A 21,647-nucleotide genomic window follows, 5' to 3' on the forward strand; every position below is an offset into this window, starting at 1 on the left:
GGGATAAAAAATTTGAGCGCTGAAAAGTTATCAGTCATTATTTTCCTGTTCTGAAAGTAAGATGTCAACATATTCTATTTCAGTCCATTTCGAAGAGTCTATATTCAGCAGTCTCCAAAAGAAACAGATAGCAAGGGTTGCAAATCTGGGTATCTACTGTAGTGAACCAGAACATTTCATCTGGTGAAAGTACAAAGACACCATATAAATGGCCCAATTGAAGGTACTATGTAAATTAATTTATGGATATAAATATCACTATTCTAGGGACATGTGATTGGCTCAGTCATGTAAATGTCCAACTCTTGATTTTGCCCTAGATCATATTCTCATGTTCATGAGAGGTAGCTTTGGGCGTAGCTCTGAGTTGCATACATAATCTCTTAAGATTCTCTTCCCCTCCAGTGCTCACACATAATCTTTCTCTGTTGCTCCAAAACAGGAAAAGAAAAAGCATGGAAGTATTAGTCTATTTTATTCAGTATCTCATTTTTAGGAGAAAAGTACTAAGACATATTCTTTTTGTTTTACATGTGAATAATTCAAATTAATTTGTGAGACATTGTTCTATAACCAGAATAGTCAACTTGTATTTTCAAACCCACTTCAGTAAGTTTTAGTAAGGATTTTATTCATTTATTTATTTAAGGGAGATAAAGGGAAAGGTATTGAAAGAGAACAAGAGTGGGGAGAGGGTTAGAAGGAGAAATAGGCTACCCATGAGGAGGGAGCACAACGTGGAGTGATTCCTGAACATGAGATCATGCCTTGTCCCCACAGCGGACAGTTAAGTTACTGTTTCCACTAGTACCCTACAAATCAAATGTAATCATCAAAAATAGTGGTTATTTAAAAAAAGTGGTTATTTTGAAACTCATAATTGGACGTTAATCTAGTGAAATAATTATCAAATGTAAGTCTCTTATTGTTTTTAATCAATAGATTGTATTACCTAAAAGTGATCTTTACTACTCCTAATGAGCTTAGGAAGCCAGATGGCACATAGTGTTTGAGATAATGGCTCCAAAGTAAGTGAAAGGACACCTGGAGGAAGTTGTTTGTCCCAAAGGATGTGTCTCTCTGGTCCACTCAGGATGGTGACTACAATATTCCTCAAACAAGCAGGAGAAACTGTTGGTGAGGGAAAGTACCCCATCACACTCTTTATAACCAGCATTGGTGTAGCCAATGGTATCATCCTCTCAAATAAGGTAATGGTTGGCAAGAGGCAATCACTCAGCACTCTTCCCAGCAGGATGATGATGTATTTCATGTCAAATGGACACTCTGAATTTCATCAGATTTTTTTTGTGGAAAGCAACCAAGAAAGTGACATTCGTTCTTGAGTCAAAGATACTCAAGCTCACTTTGACAATAATTATTTGATTTTCTTCTATGATGTTCTTGATGAACACTTTCATTCAGAAGGGATCATAGGGTGCTTCTAGAAGGATGCAGAGTACCCATCAGCATGTTGGTCATGCTGCTCAGTAATAACTCAGGTAGGGGTGATGAGTTGGACAGTCCATTATGAGTCTCCCTTTGGGGATCCCTGGGTGGCTCAGTGGTTTAGCGCCCGACTTTGGATCGGCGTGTGATCCTGGAGTTCTGGGATTGAGTCCCACAAAGGGCTTTCTGTGTGGAGCCTGCTTCTCCCTCTGCCCATGTGTCTGCCACTCTCTCTCTCTCATGAATGAATAAATAAAATCTTTTTATAAAGGGTCTGCCTTTGTTTCAGGTCAGGTTTTCTGAGACCTGAAATCAAGCCTAGGTTGGGTCTCCTTTATCAGTGTGAGTCTTTTTTCTCTGTCCAACTATCCCACTCACCTCTCCTGCTCACTCTCTCTCAAACACTTGATGGGATGAGCACTGGGTATCATTCTGTATGTTGACAAATTGAACACCAATAAAAAATAAATTTATTTTAAAAACATAAAGAGGGATCCCTGGGTGGCGCAGCGGTTTGGCACCTGCCTTTGGCCCAGGGCACGATCCTGGAGACCCGGGATCGAATCCCACGTCAGGCTCCCGGTGCATGGAGCCTGCTTCTCCTTCTGCCTGTGTCTCTGCCTCTCTCTCTCTCTCTGTGACTATCATAAATTTAAAAAAATAAAAATAAAAACATAAAGAATAATTTTAATGAAATCAAATAATAATGCTGGGACTGTGCATCACTATGAAGAGAGGGCTAGTGAACATGACGACATTTGGTTAACCAAGCATGGGCTGAACTGCCACTGTTGGGCCACTCATGACGTTAGGTATATAAAACATCCTGTGTTATGAGATTTTTTATTTTGAGAATAATAAGAAAGGCAATCATCCAGTGTCATTGGGATATGTGTCTTGGAGAACTCTCTTATTCTTTCTCTCTCCTTCTCCCTTTCTCTGTATTTCTGTGTCTATATCTGAGTCTCATTTTCCCTGTCTCTCACTTCACTAATTCAGTGTCACACACACAAGAATACACAACTCTGTCGCACCGCATAGGGTTAAACAAGTCACTGAACACTAAGCTTCATGCACTCACAACCACATCACACAGTGGATACACTAGCTTCCTAGTATTGTAGAAGCATAGACATTTTTTTTCACCTGGGAAAGCTATCTCACACACTGTGAGAACTGGAGAACATTGAACATGGTGGCTGTGCAGACTAAGAACAGCAGAGTACTAAATCTGCCTTATTCCATAAAGGTTTCCTTCAGGAAGAGACTGATTTGAGAATACAAACCACATTCTCTGGTTTCTGAGATGACCTGCACTTACAAGAAAGATCAGGTCATGTGTATACTTTGTCATTGGTTCTTCTGGTGAGGATTCAACAGCACATGGGCAACAGTAGTAAGACAAAAGACCTCCAAAGGAAGCACTGGTTGCACCCAGCAAAAAGCACAACTTATTCTTGGGGGATATATCTCTCAAGTTCACTGAAGGAGCAACGCGAATATTTTTTTAATTTATTTTTTATTTATGTTCAATTTGCCAACATATAGATTAACACCCAGTGCTCATCCTGTCAAGTGCCCTCCTCATACCTGTCACCCAGTCACCCCTACCCCGTGCCTACCTCCCCTTCCACCACCCCTATTTTGTTTCCCAGATTTAGGAGGTTTTCATGTTCTGTCTCCCTTTGAGATTTCCCACTCATTTTTTCTCCTTTCCCTTTTATTCCCTTTCATTATTTTTATATTCCCCAAATGAATGAACCATATAACCATTTGTCCTTCTGATTGACTCATTTCACTCAGCGTAATAGCCTCCAGTTCCATATATGTTGAAGAAAATGGTGGGTACCTGTCGTTTCTAATGGCTGAGTAATATTCCATTGTATATATAGACAACATCTTCTTTATCCATTCATCTTTAGATGGACACCAAGGCTTCTTCCACAGTTTGGCTATTGTGGATATTGCTGCTATAAACATCGGGGTGCAGGTGTCCTGGGGTTTCATTGCATCTCTATCTTTGAGGTAAATCCCCAACAGTGTATTTGCTGGGTCATAGGACAGATCTATTTTTAACTCTTTGAGGAGCCTCCACACAGTTTTCTAGAGTGGCTGCACCAGTTCACATCTCACCAACAATGCTGGAGGGTTCGCCTTTCTCCACAACCTCTCCAACATGTGTTGTTTCCTGCTTTGTTAATTTTCCCCATTATTACTGGTGTGAGGTGGTATCTCATTGTGGTTTTGATTTTATATTTCCCTGATGGCAAGTGATGCAGAGCATTTTCTCATGTGTTTGTTGGCCATGCAATGTGAATATCTTAACTCAAGAACGAAAAACTGCATGTGAGAAAAAGGTCCCCTACCACAGTTTATAATCTAACCTTCCACCACCCCACAAAAAATGGTCCATGTACCTAAGAAATACACTGTTCTTCATCATAACTGAATTCCTTCCAAAAAGGAAAAACATCCAATTTTATTTATTTTTTAAGGTAGGAATTTTTAGTTGGGTTTCACAACAAGCTGCATGACTGATGGGAACTCATCAAGGGAATCGATGTGTAGATCAGTTCTATTTGTGCATTGAGTATGTCAGGCTACTTAAATTGTTTTTGAGTTTTTTGGGAAAAAATTATTTATTTGAGACAGGGAGATTGTAAGAAAAGAGAAGGTCAGAGGGTAAGGGAGAAGCACATTTTGAGCAAAGCAAGACACCTAATATGGGATCTCAGGACACTGGGACCTTGTTCTGAGCTGAAGACATTTCCTCATCCACCAAGAAGGATGCCCCCCACACACCCTCATATGATGCTTATTAATAACTCAGTACAATATAGTCTTGCCCTATATCCACATAAACAGTGATCTCAGTAATTCCTGAGCACCATACTCAATGAATTGACAATTATTCTGATTCCTCCTAAATATTGCCAAGTGTATGAGGCAGGGTTTTTCCACAAGACATCAGTGAAGGAGTCTCCAATTTCTTCTATGGAATGCTTGCCTGTTTTCCTGAATTATAATTGGAGCAGACCAGGTGGCTCAGCGGTTTAGTGCTGCTTTCAGCCCAGGGTGTGATCCTGGAGACCCAGGATCGAGTCCCATGTCAGGATCCCTGCATGGAGCCTGCTTCTCCCTCTGCCTGTGTCTGTGCTTCTGTGTGTGTGTTTCTCTTCCAACAAAGTAAAAAACAACTCAAGTAGCCTGACACACTCAATGCACAAATAGAACTGATTTGCACATTGATTCCATTGATGAGTTCCCATCAGTCATGCAGCTTGTTGTGAAACCCAACTAAAAATTCCTACCTTAAAAAAGTAAATAAAAGATCCTACCTTCTGGACATCTGGTAAAATAATTTCTGTTTCTGTAGATCCACATATACCCTCCTGTCTTTCATAAGTTTTTTCACTTGATTTTACCCATAATCTTGATTTGGTTTGTTTCAGTACTACCAATTATTCTCTTTTGTTCTATTTATTTATTTTTTATTTATTTTTTTAATTTTTATTTATTTATTTATGATAGTCACAGAGAGAGAGAGAGAGGCAGAGACACAGGCAGAGGGAGAGGCAGGCTCCATGCACTGGGAGCCCGATGTGGGATTCGATCCCGGGTCTCCAGAATCGTGCCCTGGGCCAAAGGCGGGCGCCAAACCGCTGCGCCACCCAGGGATCCCTCTTTTGTTCTATTTAAAATAGTACTCAACTGTATTTACTCACTAATCAGGTTTTTTTTAAAGATTTATTTATTTATACATAAGAGACACATAGAGAGAGGCAGAGACATAGGAATAGCGTGAAACAGGCTCCCTGCAGGGACACTGTTGAGAGACATGTTCCTAGGACCAGCAGACCATGACATGAGCCAAGAGCAGACACTCAACCACTGAGCCACCCAGGTTCACCACTATTTAGTTAGGATGAAAATATTCCATCTGGGAGAGATTTAACTACTGGAAGTATATCATTTGCCCATAGCGATATCAGTGAAAAGATTTGGGAGAGACAAGCTTCACATTATCCATTAAAGTAGTCATAGAGGTCAAGAATACTGTAGGGAATATGATCAATCAAATTGTAATAGTGCTCTATGGGGAAACATGGTATAAACACTTGTGGTGTGCAGAGTATTAACATATATAATGTCACACAGTATTATGGGATTATATAGGATATATATAACTTATGTTGTACACCTGAAGCAAATGTAACCTTGTGTGCGATCTCAATTTCAATTAAAAAGCAGTAATAATGTGGGCATCCAGATGATTCATTTGGCATCTACTTTGGGCTCATATCCTGATCTCAGGGTCCTTGGATATATAATATAATGCATTTGTCAAAACACACACGAATGCATAACTCGTAGCAGCCATTAATATATGTGGTCAACTTAATTGATAATAATGTCTCCACACTGGTTTGTTCTTTGTGATAAAATTTCTACACTAACGTAGGCATGTATGATAATGGGAATTGTGTGTGAAGGGATAGGGTGATATGGAAATTTTTAAATTATATCCTGTATTATGACATCAATTTGACCCTAATCTCAGTAATAAGGTCTCTTTATTAAAACATAATCAGAGATTTTACGTTGTTAATATTTTACACAAACTAGGGTCAAATATTAGCGTCACAACTACTCACTCCTAATCTGATCAAATTTGAGTGGTAAAAGCAGTTTTAATATTTTGGGTATAAAGTAATAACCGACCACTTAAATTACAAATTTCTCATATGAAACATAAATAATATGGCTTAGTATGATTGTCTGCAGTATGGTATCCTGATCACAGTAGAAGAATGAATCTTTTTTTGTAAGGAAGAGAAAGTTAAGGAGGAGAAGGGTAAAGGAAAAGGGAGAGAGAATATTAAGGAGACTCCACCCTCAGCATGTAGCCCAACCTAGGATAATCTAATGAACTGAGGTCATGACCTGAGATGAATCCAGGAGGCAAACACATACCTGAATGAACCAACCCTGTGCTCTGGAATAAGTTTTCTTGAATCAACTTAAGGAATGAATTTCCATGTTACTTTCTCTTTTTTTCCCCACATTACTTTCAATTTAGTCTTTTACTGGTTGTACTTTGGTTTTACCCCAAGCATTAAGTCATTTGGTCAATGTTTCTATCCACAGAGATCCACTTCATTTACACAGCATGGAGTTGCTATAGGAACAAGCAGTTTGGGGATCCCTGGGTGGCACAGCGGTTTGGCACCTGCCTTTGGCCCAGGGCGCGATCCTGGAGACCTGGGATCAAATCCCACGTCAGGCTCCTGGTGCATGGAGCCTGCTTCTCCCTCTGCCTATGTCTCTGCCTCTCTCTCTCTCTCTCTCTGTGTGACTATCATAAATTAAAAAAAATAATTTAAAAAATGTTAAAAAAAAGGAACAAGCAGTTTGTTAATAGAAGGTATGGGAGCAAAATGGCTGGAAATATCACAAGTATGTGACTGAGATCCAAAAAACGCGGGAAACATGCACTCTGACAGATTGTAATCAATCTGCTAACAAAGGGGAAGAAAAATCTTGAATGTAGAGGAAAGGAACACATTCAACATAATAGAATATGAGTTCCAAGGACCAGAAGTTCTCAGAAAACACAGGTCGAAAGACACTGCAATGATGACACAAAGTATAGAAAGAAAACACCTCTAAACCAAGGATGTTACGTTCAGATAAGATAGCTTTAAAGAATGAGGGCAAAAGGAAAATGAAAATGAAAATAAAAAGGCAGCTGACAAGCAGGTGGTAAATAACTTTAAGAATCAATCATTGGTATATATTTATATATTTAACTATTTTTCATATTTTTAACATATATATTATTGTTGAGATTCATATTTATTATTTTTAGCATAGTTTCATTGATTGAAGTCCAATTTGGATATGAATAAGCTGAGGAACCCCAATGTTTATAACAGCAAAGTCCACCATAGCCAAACTGGAAGGAGCCTCCATGTCCACCAAAAGATGAATGGATAAAGAAGATGTGGTCTATGTATGCAATGCAATATTACTCAGCCTTTAGACATGACAAATACCCACCATTTGCTTTGATGTGGATGGAACTGGAGGGTATTATGCTGAATGACATGAGTCAGTTGGAGAAGGACATTTGTTTGTGTGAGCTGCTCTGACCTCTGGAACATGAGCAAACAACATGTGTACAGAAGAGTTTTTCCTGCATGTGTAAAGTGACTCAATGTGGAGCTTTGTCTCTATTGTAGCACTCACACCCCAGCTGCCATATGGACAAGTACAGGATAGCCTATTGGACTAAGAGACTCCAAGGGCCCAGCCAAATTACCATCACCTACACTGACACCTCAAAAACACTGAGTATGGGATGAAGGCCATTATAGACATTGAGCTTCCATTCCATCTGACCAGAAAATCAGGAGGAAATCCACCTCAAGCCAGAACTCAGAAAGCAGAACAAAATAAATGTGGTTCTCATATATTCACTACTCATTGGGATGGTATATTACACTGCATTAGACAATCAAGACAAAGGTCTTGACCACCCACTTGACAGATGGACAATGTGAGGCTTCGCTACAGCCACAGAGCATACAATCAATCTCTGTCCACCACACCCTATGCAGAGACCCCTTCTGACATCCCTAGCCCAGGAAGTAGGGCCAGGTGTTGATGATATGGTGGGTAAGCCTCCTTGTAGCCAGGAAAGTTTATCAATTTATGTTACTCCAGTCTGTACACATAGGACTCTCACTGTTTGTCAGTAAAATGGGGTCACAGGGCCTCCCTGGGAGTTAGTGTGGGGATCAGATAGCAGGAGGGAGTAGCACAGAGCAGGGCTTCTGCAGCCCTCTTTCCTTGAGAAGATATGCCCTGACTAGTAGTTGATTCTAATTCCACAGCAGGGCCTTCTTCAAATGAAATATAGTCTTATCTTTGAGCTTTAGGGGTGGAAGGTGAAAGTTCAATGACTCTTGTCAAAGTTACAGAAATTGAGGGTCAGAGATGGTAAGAATTTCATGGGGTGTCAGAGGACACATGAGCTGAACGACCAAGAATGAATTTTCTGCCCATGAAATGACTCTCCCTAGAATCTATGGTTCCAATGGAGACATGGATCTCCTGTTGGAACTTGAGAATAGAGGTCCTCCCTAGGGGAATGGAAGGTTGAGGAGCTTCCCAGTGTCCCCAGGGGGGCACAATGGAGACAGTGCATTTAGAGAGAGGGAGGAACACAGGGCCCAAAGCCTGGACCTATACTGGAGCACCAGGGCATAGGACGTTCAGTACTACCCAGAAGGGAGAGACACAACTCCCCTCCAGGAAGGGAGAAGAGGACCCTTCAAGACCACATGGACTTCTAAGGCTCTAGGTCCCTGTGTGGATTGCTGGAGGCCACATGGTAGGCCCTGGGAGAAAGGTGAGCCTCTATGTGCTTCCTTATGGAGTGGGTGAAAGAAAGGCCGTACAAGTTCACCCTGCCCCTGGAGCTCCTGTGGTATCTTGAAGTCAATGTGCTCTACTGAAGGAAGGCATGGAAGGTCTGGACATCTGGACATCCAACCAGAGGTAGCTTTTTTTGGGTGGGTGGGATGAAACTTGCCCCTCTGTAGCTTTGAGTCTTTAAGGACTCCCCAGTCCAGGAGATGTGAGTATTTTGACCTCTTATCATCTCCAGATAGAGGAAGACCCTTTGATCTCCTGAAGCCAAAAGACTCATTCTATGTCCCCATATTCTACCTTCTCATTACATTCTTACAAAAACTTACTTGGGGCTGTGGGCTAGGGCCTCCTGGAGCTGGGGATATGAACTGCCCTTCTCCACTGTATTCTTGGTAAGTGAGAGTCACCTTTCTGAGCACAGGGTCCCTCCGCTGTTAAATAGGGACAATAACAGTCACTTGGAGTTCTTAGGATTTAAAAAGAAAACAAAGCCCAGGTAAAGACCTTAACTATTGCTCATCCCCACCCCTCCCAAGCACTTCCTCAGGCCTAGGGATCCCTGCCTATCTACCTAGATGCCCAGCCCTGCTGGTTGTTACTGTGCAGAGCAGCAAGAATACCTAAGGTCACACGTGGATCCAGCAAGACGCATCCTGTGAGAATTTGAAGATGTCACTGCCCTCCCTGAGGCTGAGCTTGTGCATCTGTGAAAGTAGGAGCTTCACTCCTAAAACGGAGACAGAAATACCTGGTGTATTCATCCAGTGCAAACTCTATGATCCAGACTTCCTTGCCTTCTCAGACACTTCATGGGAACTAATGCCATAGATAGTCACTTGTCCTGGGACCCCTGCTCAGAGAGGTGGATGACATGTCCACAGGCCCAAACCAAGACATAGTGATGCTATCTTGAGCCTCACTCTCCTCTCTGTGTAGCTTCCTTCCACTGGATAGCAGTCCTTACACTGGAGGTACTTCCACTCCCACTCAAATTTCCCTACTTCCTTTCTAGGCTCTGTGTAGAGGTGATCCCTGGAGGAGCAGTTATTAGCCTATCCCCTCCAAGCTTAGTACAGAGGCTGTGATAAGGTCACGGCTTCATTTCCATCTAGTCGGGAAATGGAATGGAGAAACACCCCATAGCCAACCCAGTTAGGGATGGATTTCTGGGAGATGTTTTGGATCCCTGGACCCAGAGCCCAACATAAATGGATTTGGTGTCTTCAGCAATCTGAGCATCTAATTCTGGCACAGAGCAATGCACAGCTGTCGGGTAGCAGGGAGAGATCTCATGACAATTCACATAGCCCACCATTATGGTGAACTTGCTACGAGAACTTGCTATGTGGACTCTTCTTTGGGCCTCACCATACCAAGTGATAGGTGGCATTATTATTCCCAATGAGAGATCTGGAAAATAAGGTCTGGAGAAGAAAAGTGATTTGTCTGAGTCCACACAATCAGTTGCTGCTGGAGGTGAGAATCAGAATTCTTCCATTTATGCGGACAAACTATTATGTGGTATTGAACTTCTAAAATCAGAAGATGGCTTAGTACTCAAAGTATATCCAGCTTACTATATATTTAAATGCCTCAATTGTGTTTCTTGTTCTTTAGGCTTTTCCTAGTATAGGTTTCCAAAATGTTCATCCAAAAAATGTCCCATAATCCTGAGAAAATATACATGCTTATGAAAAAAAGGAAATGTTCCACTGTTCTGTCTTCAACTGCTTTGTCTGTTCCATTCTCCATATTTTCTTCTTTCTTTTTTTCTTAGATCTTGTGACTTTCTAATTCATGCTTCATGTTATGTAGCTACTTTATTTACATATTCCATTTCTTTGTCTCTCTGACCTGGATAAATGTATCAGGTGTATCTTCTACTTCCATCTGTCATTTACACCTATCCTAATCTGACATAACTGAATAAAAGAGTACTTATATTCTGTATTTTTGGGGACATCTGGGTGGCTTAGCATTTGAGTGATTTTCTCAGCACAGGACATGATTTCAGGTCTGGGTATTGAGTCCCAGGCCAAGCTCCCCATGATGATTGTCTTTTTTCTTATTGACTTATTTTACTCAACAGAATACCCTCAACATCCTTTCATGTTGAACAAATGACAGGTATACATTGTTTCTGACACCTTAGTAATAATCAGTGGTTATTGTATATATATACTACATCATATTTATCACTTCATCTGTTGAAGGACATCATGGTTCCTTCCACAGTTTGACTATTGTACACATTTGCGCTATAAAATAAATATTGGCATGCAGGTGTTCTGTCGTTTTAACACATCTGTATCTTTGGGATAAATACCCAATAGTGCAATTCCTGGGTCATAGATTAGCTCTATTTTTATCTTCCCAAGGAACTTCCACTCTGTTTTCCAGAGTTATTGCACCTGCCTATATTCCCACCAGAAGTGCAAAATCGTCCCCTTTCTCCACATCCTCACCAGCATTAGTGGTTTCCTGTCTTGTGAATAATACCATTCTCAGGGGTGAGAGCTGGTATGTACTTGTGGTTTAGAGTTGTAGATACCAAATGGCAATGGTTGTAGAGAATTTTGTCACGTGGGCGTCAGCTGACAGTAAGGCTTTTTCATTGGAATACCTGTTCACGTCTTCTGCCCAATTCCAACTTGCAGCTAGGATTCCTAGCTGTATGTTTTTCTCATTTAGTACCCGAATATAACTCACCGGCCTGTTTTGGCAGGTCAGATCCTTTTGAATAGGTCTACTTTTAATTGACATTTCTCTCCATAGAAGTTTATAATCACTTGTCTCCACCACCACCTTTTTTCCAGAACTTTCTATTGATCCTTGAAATTTCAATCTCCAATATTATGTTTCTGAGTGTTGATCACATCTGTGTGATTTTGGAGAGATCCCTCTTTGTCTCTTGAATATGAATGTCTGTTCAGGGAAGTTCTCAGCTATGATTTGTCCCAATATGCTTTGTGTTCTTCTCTCTCTTGCTCCATGACTTCTCCAATCCCAGTAAGATGAATATAATGTTATTCCTTCTCAAAATATCACTTGTATCGAGATATCTGCCCTTGTGATTTCTGAATTCTTTCCTTTTCTTCCAGCTTCCTTTCTTTCCATGAACTTGTCTTCAACATCACTCACTGCTCTCTGCGACCTGTTTATCCCTAAGTGGTAGCATCCAGTTTAAACCACAAGTCAGGGAATGTACTTTTTATTTTAGCCTGATTTTCCCAATTCTGAGTATGAGACTACCAGGAGTACTATTTGTCTTTTCAAGAGCCACCATTAGATTTAACTTTGTATCTCAGAACTTGACCTTTGAATTTCTACTGAAGTAGATATTCCTTAGGTTTGTGTCAGAGAGTTATACTTCTTGTTCTTTCTGTTGTTGTCAATGCTCCTTCTCCTCTTTGTGTAGTGCAGAATGGCTATATGAGTGAGCAGAGTCAAAAATATCAAGGGGCACCTAAGGAAAATATAACCAGATAATTCCGAAGATGTCTAGGACTGAAAAATAATGGAAAAGGGGAAACAAAACCAAAAAGAAAAAAAAACAGAAAGAGCACAAAAGAGAAAAACAAATTTAAAGGACAGTATAAATTAAAAAAGAAAGGGTAGGGAGGTCTTGGTGCGTGGGAGAGAATACAATATGACAGAGTGGAACTAGAGGTTGATCCTCTCCATTTTGTTTTTTTAAATAATAAATTTACTTTTTATTGGTGTTCAATATGCCAACATAAAGAATAACACTCAGTGCTCATCCTGTCAAGTGCCCATCCCAGTGCCTGTCACACATTCACCCCCACCCCACGTCCTCTGCCCCTTCCATCATCCCTAGTTCATTTCCCAGGGTTAGGAGTCTTTATGTTCTGTCTTCCTTTCTTATATTTCCCACACACTTCTTCTCCTTTCCCTTACATTCCCTTTCACTATTATTTATATTCCCCAAATGAATAAGATATAATGTTTGTCCTTTTCCAATTTACTTATTTCACTCCAGTTCCATCCACGTTGAAGCAAATGGTGGGTATTTGTCATTTCTAATGCCTGAGGAATATTCCTTTGTATACATAAACCACATCTTCCTATCCATACATATTTCGATGGACACAGAGGCTCCTTCCAGAGTTTGGCTATTGTGGACATTGCTGCTACAAACATTGGGTGCAGGTGTCTCGGTGTTTCATTGCATCTGTATCTTGGGGTAAATCCCCAACAGTGCAATTGCTGGGTCGTAGGGCAGCTCTATTTTTAACTCTTTGAGGAACGTCCACACAGTTTTCCAGAGTGGCTGCACCAGTTCACATTCCCACCAACAGTGTAAGAGGGTTCCCTTTTCTCTGCATCCTCTCCAACATTTGTGGTTTCCTGCCTTGTTCTTTTTCCCCATTCTCACTGGTATGAGGTGGTATCTCATTGTGGTTTTGATTTGTATTTCCCTGATGGCAAGTGATGCAGAGCATTTTCTTATGTGCATGTTGGTATGTCTATGTCTTCCTCTATGAGATTACTCTTCATGTCTTTTGCTCATTTCATGACTGGATTGTTTGTTTCCTTGGTGTTGAGTTTAATAAGCTCTTTATAAATCTTGGTAACTAGCCCTTTATCTTATACGTCATTTGTAAATATCATCTCCCATTCTGTAGGTTGTCTTTTAGTTTTGTTGACTGTATTATTTGCTGTGCAAAAGATTCTTATCTTGATGAAGTCCCAATAGTTCATTTTTCCTTTGTTTCTTTTGCCTTCATGGATGTATCTTGCAAGAAGTTACTGTGGTCGAGTTCAAAAAGGGTGTTGCCTGGGTTCTCCTCTAGGATTTTGATGGACTCTAGTCTCACATTTAGATCTTTCATCCAGGGATCCCTGGGTGGTGCAGCGATTTGGCGCCTGCCTTTGGCCCAGGGTGCGATCAAGGAGACCCGGAATCGAATCCCACATCGGGCTCCCGGTGCATGGAGCCTGCTTCTCCCTCCGCCTGTGTCTCTGCCTCTCTCTCTTTCCCTCTGTGTGACTATCATAAATAAATAAAAATTTAAAAAATTTTTTTTAGATCTTTCATCCATTTTGAGTTTATCTTTGTGTATAGTGAAAGGAGTGGTCTAGTTTCATTCTTCTGCATGTGGATGTCCATTTGCCCAGCACCATTTATTGAAGAGACTGTCTTTCTTCCAATGGATGGTCTATCCTCCTTTATCGAATATTAGTTGACCATCAAGTTGAGGGTCCACTTCTGGGTTCTCTATTCTGTTCCATTGATCTATGTGTCTGTTTTTGTCCCAGTACCACACTGTCTTGATGACCACAGCTTTGTAGGAAAACTTGAAACCTGGCATTGTGATGCCCCCAGGTATGTTTTTTTTTAAATTTCCCTGGTTATTTGAAGTCTTTTCTGATTCCACACAAATCTTAAAATAATTTGTTCCAACTCTCTGAAGAAAGTCCATGGTGTTTTGATAGGGATTGCATTAAACGTGTAAATTGCCCTGCGTAACCTTGACATTTTGACAATATTAATTCTGCAAATCCATGAGCATGGAATATTTTTCCATCACTGTGTGTCTTCCTCAATTTCTTTCAGAAGTGTTCTATAGTTTTTAGGGTATATATCCTTTCCCTCTTTGGTGAGGTTTATTCCTAGGTATCTTATGGTTTTGGGTGCAATCGTAAATGGGATTGACTCCTTAATTTCTCTTTCTTCAGTCTCATTGTTAGTGTATTGAAATGCCACTGATTTCTGGGCATTGATTATGTATCCTGCAATGCTACCAAATTGTTATATGAGATCTAGCAATCTTGGGATGGAGGCTTTTGGGTTTTCTATGTAGAGTATCATGTCATTGGGGAAGAGGGAGTGTTTGACTTTTTCCTTGCCACTCTGGAGGCTTTTGGGTTTTCTATGTAGAGTATCATGTCATTGGGGAAGAGGGAGTGTTTGACTTTTTCTTTGCCACTCTGAATGCCTTTAATGTCTTTTTGTTGTCTGATTGCTGAGGTTAGGACTTCCAGTACTATCTTGAATAGCAGTGGTGAGGGTGGACATCCCTGTCTTGTTCTGGATCTTAGGGGAAAGGCTCCCAGTGCTTCCTCATTGAGAATGATATTTGCTGTGGGCTTTTCATAGATGGCTTTTAAGATGTTGAGGAATGTTCCCTCTGTCCCCACACTCTGAAGAATTTTGATCAGGAATGTATGCTGTATTTAATCAAATGCTTTCTCTGCATCTAATGAGAGGATTATATAGTCCTTGGTTTTTCTCTTCCTGATATGATGAATCACATTGATTGTTTTACAAGTGTTGAACAGGCCTTGTGTCCCAGGAATAAGTCCTACTTAGTTATGGTGAATAATTGTCTTAATATAATCTTGGATTCTATTGGCTAGTAACTTGTTGAGAATTTTTGCATACATGTTCATCAGGGATATTGATCTGTAATTCTCCTTTTTGGTAGGGTCTTTGGTTTTGGAATTAAGGTGATGCTGGCCTCATAGAATGATTTTGGAAGTACTCCATCTCTCGCTATCTTTCCAAATAGCTGTAGTAAAATAGGTATGGTTTCTTCTTTAAACAATTGATAGAATTCCCCTGGGAAGCCATCTGGCCCTGGACTTTTGTGTCTTGGGAGGTTTTTGATGACTGCTTCAATGGCTTCCCTGGTTATTGGCCTGTTCTAGTTTTCTATTTCTTCCTGTTCCAGTTTTGGTAATTTGTGGCTTTCCAGGAATGCGTCCATTTCTTCTAGATTGCCTAATTTATTGGCCTATAGCTGTTCATAATATGTTTTTAAAATCGTTTGTATTTCCTTGGTGTTGGTAGTGATCTCTCTTTTATCGTTCATGATTTTATTAATTTGAGTCCTCTCTCTCTTCTTTTTAATAAGGCTGGCTAATGGTTTATCTATCTTATTAATTCTTTTAAAGAATGAACTCCCAGTTTGTTTATCTGTTCTACAGTTCTTCTGGTCCTAATTTCTTTGAGTTCTGCTCGAATCTTTATTAACTCTCTTCTTCTGATGGGTGTAGGATCTATTTACTCTTTTTTCTCTAGCTCCTTTAGGTGTCAGGTCAGCTTTTGTATTTGAGTTCCTTCTGGTTTTTGAATGGATAGCTGTATTGAGATATATTTCCCCCTCAGGACGGCTTTTGCTGCACCCCAAAGATTTTGAATAGTTTTATCTTCATTCTCAATAGTTTCCATGAATCTTTTTAATTCTTCCTTAACTTCGTGGTTGACCCTTTCTTCTTTTAGCAGGATGGATCTTAACCTCCATGTGTTCGAAGTCCTTCCAAATTTCTTGTTGTGATTTAGTTCTAATTCAAGGCATTATGATCTGAGAATATGCAGGGGATGATCCCAATTTTTGGTATCAATTCAGACCCGATTTATGACCCACAGTGTGGTAAATTCTGGAGAATGTTCCATGTACACTTGAGAAGAATGTGTATTCAGTTGAGTTTGGATGTAAAGTTCTGTAGGTATCTGTGAAATCCATCTGATCCAGTGTATCATTTAAAGCCCTCGTTTCCTTGGAGATGTTGTGTTTAGAAGACCTATCAAGTGTAGAAATTGCTAGATTGAAGTCACCAAGTATAAGTGTATCATTATCTAGTATGTCTTAACTTTGGTTATTAATTGATATATTTGGCAGCTCCCACATTTGGGGCATATATATTGAGGATTGTTAAGTCCCTTTGTTGGATAGATCCTCTAAGTCTGATAGAGTGTCTGTCTTCATCTCTCTCTACAGTCTTTGGGGTAAATCTTAGTTTATCTGATATAAGAAAGCTATGCTTTCCTTCTTTTGAGGGTCGTTTGAATGGTAAATGGTTCTCCAACCTTTTATTTTCAGGCTGTAGGTGTCCTTCTGTCTAAAATGTGTCTCTTGTAGACAGCAAATAGATGGGTCCTGCTCTTTTATCCAGTCTGAAACCCTGCGCCTTTTGAGCGGTCATTAAGCCCGTTCACCTTAGAGTTACTATTGAAAGATATGAGTTTAGTGTCATCATGATATATATTCAGTCCCTGTTTTTGTGGATTGTTCCACTGCACTTATTCTTAAAGGGGAATTTTAAGAGTCCCCCTTAAAATTTCTTGCAGAGCTTGTTTGGAGGTCACATATTCTTTCAGTTCCTGCCTGTCTTGGAAGCTCTTTATCTCTCCTTCTATTCTGAATGAGACCCCGCTGGATAAAGTATTCTTGGTTACATGTTTCTCATTTAGGATCCTTAATATATCCTGCCAGCCTTTTCTGACCTGCAAGGTCTCTGTGAAGAGGTCTGCTGCTATCCTAAAACTCCTCCTCATAAAAGTCAGAGATTCTTGTCTCTTGCTCCTTTAAGGATCTTCTTTTTATATTTGGAATTTGCAAGCTTAACTATTAAATGTCGAGTTGTTGAACGGTTTTTATTGATTTTGTGGGTTATCTCTCTTTTTCCTGGATCTGAATGCCTGTTTCCCTTCCCAGAAAGGAAAGTTTTCAGCTATGATTTGTTCAAATACATATTCTGACTCTGTGTCCCTTTTAGTGCCCTCAGGAACCCCAATTAAACGTAAGGGGGATCCCTGGGTGGCACAGCGGTTTAGCGCCTGCCTTTGGCCTGGGGCATCATCCTGGAGACCCGGGATCGAATCCCATATCAGGCTCCTGGTGCATGGAGCCTGCTTCTCCCTCTGCCTGTGTATCTGCCTCTCTCTCTCTCTCTCTCTCTCTCTCTGTGACTATCATAAATAAATAAAAAAAACACGTAGGTTTTTCTTCCTCAGGCTGTCGTTTATTTCCCTTAATCTATCCTGATGGTCTTTTAATTGTTTGTCTCTTTTTTCCTCAGTTTCCCTCTTTGCCATCAACTTGTCTTCTATGTCACTCACTCATTCTTCCACCTCGTTAACCCTCATTATTAGGACTTCTAGTTTGGATTGCATCTCTTTCAATTCTTTTTTTAATTTCTGCCTGATTAGATCTAAATTCTGCAGTCATAAAGTCTCTTGAGTCCTTTATGCTTTTTTCTGGAGCCACCAGTAGCTTTATAATAGGCTTCTGAATTGGGTTTCTGAAATTGAATTGTAATCCAGATTTTGTAACTCTGTGGGAAAGAGGACTATTTCTGATTCTTTCTTTTGAGGTGAGGTTTTCTTTCTAGTCATTTGCTCAGTGTAAAATGGCCAAAAACAAGTTGTATTGGGAAAATAGAAAAGGAGAGGATAGATAGAAGGAAAGAAAAGAAAAAAAAAAGAAAAAAGGAAGAGAAAAAAAAGAGAAGAAAAAGAGAAAGAAAAGAAAGAAAGGAAAAAAAGGGTGGGGTAAGCAAACAAGTCAAAAAGAAAAAAAAAACACAGGGTAGTATCTTCTGATTCTGTATACATAAAGTCCCTTGACTTCCCCTGGAACTTATCTGTCTAGCTGGTCTTCTGGGGAGGGGCCTGTTTTGCTGATTTTCAGGTGTTATCACTTGGGGGAGCTGCTCTGCCCCCTGCCTGGTGCAGGGCTCTGTGGGGGTCGTTTACCCTGTGAGGACCCAGGAGGAACAACCACAGTGTCTGCAGCCAGCTCTGGAGCCCTGGATTTAGCTCCTGCAGTAACTACAGAGCCTTCAGTCTGCAGGGGCCTCAACACACCAGGGGCAGGGCCACTCATCTGCTCAGCTCAGGGCAGGAGTGTCCTTGCTGTCCTGGGCCTTCCTGACCTCTTCCTGTCCCAGGGGGAGGCCGGATCCTGGGATGTGTCCCCAGTGCCCAGTGCTTCAGGCCTGCACTGTTGGATTTCGGCTCCTGGCTGCACAGCCCCTGCACAGCCCCTTGTCTGCGGAGCTGCCACCCAGGCCCCTCTGAGCTACTCCTGGAGCCTCTCAGCCCCCTCCACACGGAGCTGCTGCTTGATCACCTCCGAGCTGCTCTGGGTCTAGCCGTGCACGCTGCAGTCCTTTAGGGAGCTCGTCGCACTCTCCCTGGTGGGCAGTTTCTCTGTTAGTGTCCCAGGGAGCCTGAGGGCCTCTCCGCCCTTCCTGGGGTCCTGCTCTAACTCCCTGCAAGTGCCTTTCCACCCGGGAAGATTGGTGAAGCTCCTGCTTCTCTGGGACGGAGCTTTCCTGTCCTGGGGGAACTCGCCCTGGCCTTAGCCTGGCTTCTCATGGGACCCCTTCCTCTTGGATGCCTTTTGTTTCTTTATTTCTTTTTTCCTTGTCTTCCTACCTTGATAGAAGCTGAAACTCTTCTCACTGTATCATTCCACCTGTTCTCTCTTTAAATCTCAGGCCAAATTTGTAGATTTTCAGGATGATTTGAAGGTTATCTAGGTAATTTGGTGGGGACAGATGATTTGGGGACCCACTCATCTGCCATCTTGCCCCTCCCCTCCCAAGAATCTCTTTTCCGTTTTGAGTGTATCCTGTTCTGTATTATTGTAGGCGCTAAATCCAATTTATATAAACCAGCAAAACATAAATAGAGACACAACAGGAACCACATAGGAAGAACCAAGAAAAAGAGAGGAGTGGAGTTGAAGGAAGAGAAAAGATAAACTCCTAGAATAACAAACAACGGTGTTCCACATGGGCTCTGAGTGTATTTTGGTATGTATGTTAGAATGTGCTAACTTCCACAACTATGAAATGAAACAAGACAACACAGCCAAACCCATAATTCATATATCTACAAAAAATCAATTAGGTACATTGAAAGGAATTCAAAAATGAAGAATATATCTAAGACAGATACTGGTAGAAATATGAAACACAAAAAAGGAAATTATTAAAACAAATATTTGTTTTCTATATATACATATCAAAAGTTTTAACCTGATAGGTAATTGAATTATAAGGAAAAAGCTTTGAGGTCTCTAGTATTTTCCCTCAGCTCTGGAGTTTTCCAGTGCTGCTCAGTAAACTTGCTCTTCCCCTTTTCTTCCAGCTGTCCATCTGGGGAAGGGTCAGCTTCAGTGATTCTAATGTGCCTGTGCCTGGGGGGAGATGCCCAGTCCCTTGCCAAGTGGCAGGTTCCACATAGAGCTCTTTGTCCTGTGACGTCTTCATTCCTTATTGGCTGCAACTCTCACAGATGAAAGGAGAAAAGCAAAAAAATGGTTGTGGCCACATTTCCAACCCTCAAGCTAAGGACGCTACATGTGTACCCAACTGTAAGCTTCAAGTGCACACTGGTTTAGACCTTCTGGAGTCCAGCTTGGGGGCACTGATTTTTCAAACCAAAGGGAGCCTAGCAACAGGAGAGCTTTCACTGCGTTGAGCCCTTCCAGCTTCCACCTGTCCCAGAGGAAAGGGAGAATGGCCAGCTTCTGTCTGCTCTGGTGCCCCCATCTCCTCAGAGTACATAAAACCAACAATGCCTTTTGTTCAGTCCCTGGGCTGGATGGTTTCCTTAGGAGTAACTTGTATATGGATCTTGTACAGCCACCTGTGATTATTCTGCAATGAGATGTGGGTAATGTATGGACCCAAACATTCCCTTTTACCCTGTAGCCTTCCAAACTGAGGACACAGCCCAAATGTGAGTCACTCTCACATCCAATTTTAATAAACGTTTTCATGGAACTGATGATACCCATGCTTAAAATACGATATCTTCATCACAGTCTACCTCCTCCTTTTAGTAATTTCTTGGTTTGGTCATCCCCCCAAAATGGAATGCTTTTAGCAGCCCATAGGTCTCAGAGGTGCTCCGTGTTGTCCAAGTTTATAATTTCCTTGAGGAGATGGTTTGAGAATGAGGGGAGTCTGAGCTTCGTCTGACCTTGAGATCTGACCCAGCACACTGCATCCTTTTAGGTACTAATAATAATCATGAACAAGGGATTGCTTACTTATTATTTCCCTATTATTCAACATTTCTTACACTTTTCCACCAACCCAGCTCCCTAGGAGTTGGGCACATCATTTCCAAATGCTTTTACTCTACATTTCTTTTTAACTTTGGATGTATGCAAATGACTGAGACACAGCCCCTTGTCAGTACCATCTAAGACTTTCAGACCACACAGGAATCAAAGGTATCTCTTACTCACAGTCTCATCCCTACTTCTCCTAAACCACATGCCTCAATGAGCCAGTCTTTGAGCTTCCTCAATTTCTGACATGAAGTATTCTGCTGTCTCCCCCCATCTTGTCATACTCCAGTAGTTTCTGATGTTGAACACTCTATTAGCATGAGACCCCAGAATAAAAGGGCAGATGCCCCAGAAAATGGTCCTTATAACAGCCAACAGATGCATTGAGGGATGCCACCCCACAGTCTCTGACAGCCTGGTCATATATTCAAGGGTTCCTCAGTTTCAGTACTTCCCAGAACTAATTTATGGAACTAAAGAAAGCGTTCTATTTACACTGTCAATTGTATTACAAAGACACACCCAGGTGTTCCCTGAGAGGGTTTCCGAGCCCTCCTTTTCTCTGCAGGTCAATTGGGCTCATGTTACAAACACCTCTTTCTACACTTGGTCTTTCCCTTACTAGGGGCCCAGGAGCTAACATTTAGACATATTAGACCATGTTAAATATCAGCAAATAAAACTCTTATTACGTTTTAATAAATAGACCTTATTACTGTCGTTAGAGTTAGGCTGATGTCACAATGCAACATATAATATAAAAATTTCCCTATCATCCTATCCTTTGGCACACAATTTCCACAATTATTCACACCTACATCAGTGTGGAACATTCATCACAAAGAATGACATAATGTAGACATATTGTTATCATTGCCGTTGAACACTGATATTAAGGACTGGTCTGTGTTATGCATTAGTGTGTAT

The sequence above is a fragment of the Canis lupus genome, chromosome Y (genome assembly GCF_048164855.1).
Source record: "Canis lupus baileyi chromosome Y, mCanLup2.hap1, whole genome shotgun sequence".
In the NCBI taxonomy this organism is placed as follows: domain Eukaryota; kingdom Metazoa; phylum Chordata; class Mammalia; order Carnivora; family Canidae; genus Canis; species Canis lupus.